This window comes from Triticum urartu, chromosome 3 (genome assembly GCF_003073215.2).
Source record: "Triticum urartu cultivar G1812 chromosome 3, Tu2.1, whole genome shotgun sequence".
Lineage (NCBI taxonomy): Eukaryota > Viridiplantae > Streptophyta > Magnoliopsida > Poales > Poaceae > Triticum > Triticum urartu.
The window spans coordinates 315,563,469-315,569,468 of NC_053024.1; positions in this window are offsets into that span (position 1 = coordinate 315,563,469).

The following is a 6,000-nucleotide window of genomic DNA, read 5'->3' on the forward strand; positions in this document are numbered from 1 at the left end:
AAGAAAATAACGAAATCTCCAACTCTCTCCGAAGGTCCTTGAGCTGCGTGAAATTTCTAGGATCGACCAAAAAGCAAGAAAATAAGATATGCATGATGATCTAATATTCCAAATTGAAAATAATAAATTCAAAGAACTTTGAATTTAATTCTTTGAAACTCCCAACTCATATTTCATAATTTGAAGAAGTCATTTTATCTTCTCTCGTGAAAATCATTGAGTTGCTTAAAGTTTCTGAATTGGAAATATTTTCAAATGAAATTCAAATATTTTCAACACCCCTTGTCATTTAAATAAATGGAAGAAGTCATGTCATCTTCTCTCCGGGGTTTTGTGTTGAAAAGAATTTGAATTCACGAAGATCAGAAAACCAATATGAAAGTTTGGGAAGTCCTTTTATTCCCTCTCATTTAACTTTCAAAAAGAATTCAATTTCACTCAATTCACGCAATCAATCAAACAATCAATCAATCTATCTATGTGTTTATAACATTCAAAATTTAGAATTTTGGGATGTTACAAAGCGTCCCCACTTGCCTGGTAAAACTCGCTTATCCCCCAAGCGCCGCAATTGATGGCGCGGTTGGGTTACCCACGCCCATATTGATGAGAATCCCGTAATAAGGGGACACGATCTCTGCTTTGACAAGACGTGTCGAGAAACTGCCTCGCGTTATGTGTGGGGCTGGTTAAAGGGAACGGTTCGAATAATCACCGGGCCATGGATCTGAATATTATTCTCTCTACGGTGGAATGTGGAACTTATTTTGCAGGGTCGGACACTATCCTCGTATTCAAATTCTTCTGTGATGTATTCTGAGAAGGAACCCGCCTTGCAATGCCGAAGACAATACTGCGCGCCGGACTCATCGTCATTGAAGCCTGGTTCAGGGGCTACTGAGGGAGTCCTAGATTAGGGGGTCTCCGGACAGCCGGACTATCTCCATTGGCCGGACTGTTAGACTATGAAGATACAAGATTGAAGACTTCGTCTCATGTCCGGATGGGACTCTACTTGGCGTGGAAGGCAAGCTAGGCAATACGGATATGGATATCTCCTCCTTTGTAACCGACCTTATGTAACCCCAACCCTCTCCGGTGTCTATATAAACCGAAGGGTTTTAGTCCGTAGGACAAACAAGCACAACATACAATCATACCATATGCTAGCTTCTAGGGTTTAGCCTCTCCGATCTCGTGCTAGATCTACTCTTGTACTACCCATATCATCAATATTAATCAAGCAGGACGTAGGGTTTTACCTCCATCAAGAGGGCCCGAACCTGGGTAAAACATTGTGTCCCCTGCCTCCTATTACCATCCGGCCTAGACGCACAGTTCGGGACCCCCTACTCAAGATCCGCCGGTTTTGACACCGACAGCCAGTTTTCGTTTCTTTTTTCCAAGAACGCGTGTATTCTATTTAAAACCATTGCTATGGAGAGATTTTTTTACTCCGTTATAGCCTCTTGTTTGATAGAGTTTCTCGCATCTCGCTCTCTCACCCTCTCCATATCAAAACAAGATGGCAGTGTCCACTCTATCTCTCTCCTCACCGGTGGTCACAGATCCGGCCGAATCCCGTCCACTGCGGGAGGTGAGGAGGTGCAGCGTTGACGTTGTCGCCGTCAGCGACGGAGGAAGCAGATGCGCACCATCCTCTCGGAGCCGGCGCTGGCGCGGACGAAGATCCTCCGCGCCCTTGTTCGCTGCTGTCGTGTGGGCAGATCCCGCCCGCCTAAACGACATCTCGCCCACCTGAGGTATAACTCTTGTACTGGTCCAGCTCCCCAGGTCGCTGCATGCGGGTTTTCTTCTATGCGACTACTCCCCAGCTCCCCATGCATAGTAGCTAGGGTTCGTCGGCTGGTCCAACATCACCTACTAGTACTATTGTAGAGGAAATGCTACTCAAAAAGTTGTCCTGATTTATGCCTCGGTGGAGGTATACATATTGTTTCGACAAAAAGTACATGGTGGTTGTGCGGTCATTGTCCATATGGTGGTAGTACTATCACTGGTTAAATGAAGAAATGCTTTTTTTCTCGGGTATCCTGGTTTAGTTCCCATCAAGATAATTATGATGCTTCTGTTTGTTGGTGTACTTTTCATTAATTCTTATTGACAATTGAGATGTCGTTGCTAACCCTTTTTTATATTTTTGGAAACAACGATGCTTGTCTCCATACCCGGGCATGTCTTCCTCAATTTTAGTGGAACTGCACAAAATTGGATGGCCATTGTTGTTCCGCCTCACTGTCCTCTGCCACGTGGTTCTTCCTTCCTCGAGCTTGATTACTGAGAAGAAACAGACCACAGTGAGGATTTGTCGAACTTCTTAGGTGCCTCACCAAACTTGATGCCAAATGGATGATGCATCACCACGATGACCTATCGATGCTCATGGTTGCGCCTCATGGTTGTGTCGGACTGTGAAGCTGATCGATTTTTGACGAAAACAAGCTTGTCTTCCATCAGTGCTCTTTGCTTGTTACGCACAAAGATGATATCCTTCGTCAGTTCACCTTGGTTGGATTGGAGACTCAGTCGTTTTTCACGTTGGTGCAATTTTCGCTAGGGTTTTACGATAGGTGGGCCCAAAATGTGGCTGGCTCACCTGTCATACAGCAAAAGCAGGTGCAGTGAAGGCACGAAGCTCAGTCCGTACTACGGTAGTATATATATAAGCGGGAACCTCAGCACTTGTTTGCTAGGGTTTGCACTTCCACACGCTCGCCGCACTACATATATGTTACACGCTAGAGGCTCAATGTTCATTTGCTAGGGTTTTCTATATCCATAGTCTCTCACCCTCTCTTCACCAGATCTAAACAAGACTGCATTGGCCTCTTGTCTCTCCCCCCCCTCACAGCTGGTGAAGGAGGTGTCTGTATCCCGTCGCACCGGGAAGGGGAGGAGGTGCAGCGTTCACTCTATCGCCTTCGCGAGGGAGGCAATCCACTGACGGCTGTGCTGTTCTCTTTCACCCAGCGCCTGTGCGGGAGGGCCACCGACCCCTTCTTCCTCGCGCCGTACGTAGTGTGGGCAGATCCGGCCTCCCGCCGCACGCCTTGCCACATCCCGACGACCCTAACAGGTATAAGTTTCTTTGAAACCGTCGTTGCTCTAGCTGCATGTGGATCTTTTTCGATCTCTAGTCGAATCTTGGTCTTGGTTCAAAGAGGAAAGAAGGGTGCGGTGGACTGGAGCAAGAATCTAGGACGTGGTTCAATGAGGAAAGGAGGGCGGAAAGTAGTATAGACTGGCTATCCAGCCGCTTTGTAGGTCGAAAAGGGAAAAAAGGGGGGTAACCAGTACACACATCTGTAAGGAACCGATCTCTTTGTTGAAAAGGGAAAGAAATGGGGGGTCGGGTAGTTTGTGCACGACTAGATTTGCTGCCCTCACATAGGAAGAAGGTTCAAAGAGAACAAATATGGGACCACGCATATATGTTGCTTGGCTACATACTCTGCATCACCCATTTATACGTGTGGACGCACATGGTGCTGGCATGTCCCATGCAGCTATTTTGCTGTTGTTAATCTCAGAATTAACTACTGATCTGTTTTAAAAGAATTTCTCTGTTAATATGAATCAATGCAACCGTTTTAGAAATGCTACTGTCCTATACTTTGTTTTCCATCAAGATAAGGTAGATGCTTCTTTTTTTCTTTTTGCCTCTTTAAACAGGGATATCTATTCAACTTGTTGCTATAGAAAACTTAAATGTCACACCGGCAACTTTGCTTGATTTCAGTGCAACTGCACAAAACTTGATTGGATTTCCTATTCGTGTTGGTAGATTCGTATTTTATGTTGGTCGTCTCATGAAAGGTCAGTACAGGCCTTCATCCACATGATTGTGCAGTGTGCTTTGAGATGTTGTGCTACTTGTATTGGTACTTTTAAATAAATGATGAATTGAAGCTATTGTATTGCTGTCTTTTCCCATTAAGTAGTGAACAAAAATGGGACCAACCCAGACATGATGCTTGTTGCTTTGTTACAACAAATTCAGCATCACCCCCTTTATAAGCCAGTAATTGATGCCACTCTCAGAATTAACTACTGAATCTTATTTCAAAACTGCCAACACTTGTTAGGGATTGGCGGGATTACCATTTTTGTGGCCGCATGTTTCATCCTCCTTTATTAGCCAGTAATTGATTCCTTTTTAGCCTCTGTTTATACAGGGATATCTATTCAACTTGTTTCTATTGTGACATTTTGCTTCGCTACATGAAACACTTTGCTTGATTTCAGTGCAACTGCACAAAATGAGATTGGATTTCCTATTCGTGTTGGCAGATTCGTACGTGATCTTGTGTGCGTCATGACAGGTTGGTACTTTCCTTCATCCACATGATCGTGCAGTGTGTTTTGAGATGCTGTGCTACTTGTATTGGTACTGTTTTAAATAAATGATTAATTGAAGCTATTGTATTGCTGTCTTTTCCCATTAAGTAGTGAACAAAAATGGGACCAACCCAGACATGATGCTTGTTGCTTTGTTACAACAAATTCAGCATCACCCCCTTTATAAGCCAGTAAGTGATGACACTCTCAGAATTAACTACTGAATCTTATTTCAAAACTGCAACACTTGTTAGGGATTGGCGGGATTACCATTTTTGTGGCCGCATGTTTCATCCTCCTTTATTAGCCAGTAATTGATTCCTTTTTAGCCTCTGTTTATACAGGGATATCTATTCAACTTGTTTCTATTGTGACATTTTGCTTCGCTACATGAAACACTTTGCTTGATTTCAGTGCAACTGCACAAAATGAGATTGGATTTCCTATTCGTGTTGGCAGATTCGTACGTGATCTTGTGTGCGTCATGACAGGTTGGTACTTTCCTTCATCCACATGATCGTGCAGTGTGTTTTGAGATGCTGTGCTACTTGTATTGGTACTGTTTTAAATAAATGATTAATTGAAGCTATTGTATTGCTGTCTTTTCCCATTAAGTAGTGAACAAAAATGGGACCAACCCAGACATGATGCTTGTTGCTTTGTTACAACAAATTCAGCATCACCCCCTTTATAAGCCAGTAATTGATGCCACTCTCAGAATTAACTACTGAATCTTATTTCAAAACTGCAACACTTGTTAGGGATTGGCGGGATTACCATTTTTGTGGCCGCATGTTTCATCCTCCTTTATTAGCCAGTAATTGATTCCTTTTTTGCCTCTGTTTATACAGGGATATCTATTCAACTTGTTGCTATTGCGACATTTTGCATCGCTATGCGAAACACTTTGCTTGATTTTAGTGCAACTGCACAAAACAAGATTGGATTTCCTATTCGTGTTGGCAGATTCGTATTTTATCGTTGTCGGTCTCATGAAAGGTCAGTACAGGCCTTCATCCACATGATTGTGCAGTGTGCTTTGAGATGTTATGCTACTTGTATTGGTACTGTTTTAAATAAATGTTGAATTGAAGCTATTGTATTGCTGACTTTTCCCATTAAGTAGTGAACAAAAATGGAACCAACCCAGACATGATTCTTGTTGCTTTGTTACAACAAATTCTGCATCACCCCCTTTATAAGTAGATGGAAGCACATACTATTGTTGCGCCCACTCTACCCTGGAACTGAATCTTAGTTCAAAACTGCAAACACTTGTTAGGGATCTACAGGAGTACCATTTCTGTTAGGGATCGGCCAGAGTACATGTTTAAGAAATGTATTGTTCAGATAATGTCTCTGTTATTATATATCAGTTATAGACTTATAGTGTTTTACAAATGGTACTATCCTGCTTTGTAGTTCTTTCTTCATGTTTAACCAAGGTATTGTTAAGATAATGTCTCTGTTAAAATGAATCAGTCGCATTGTTTTAGGAATGATACTTTTCTGCTTTTTCGTTCTTTATACATCTTGAAACAAGGCATTGTTAAGATAATGTCTCAGTTAATATGAATGAATCACACTGATTGAGAATTGCTACTCTCCTGCTTTGTTTCCCATTAAGATAAGGTAGATCAG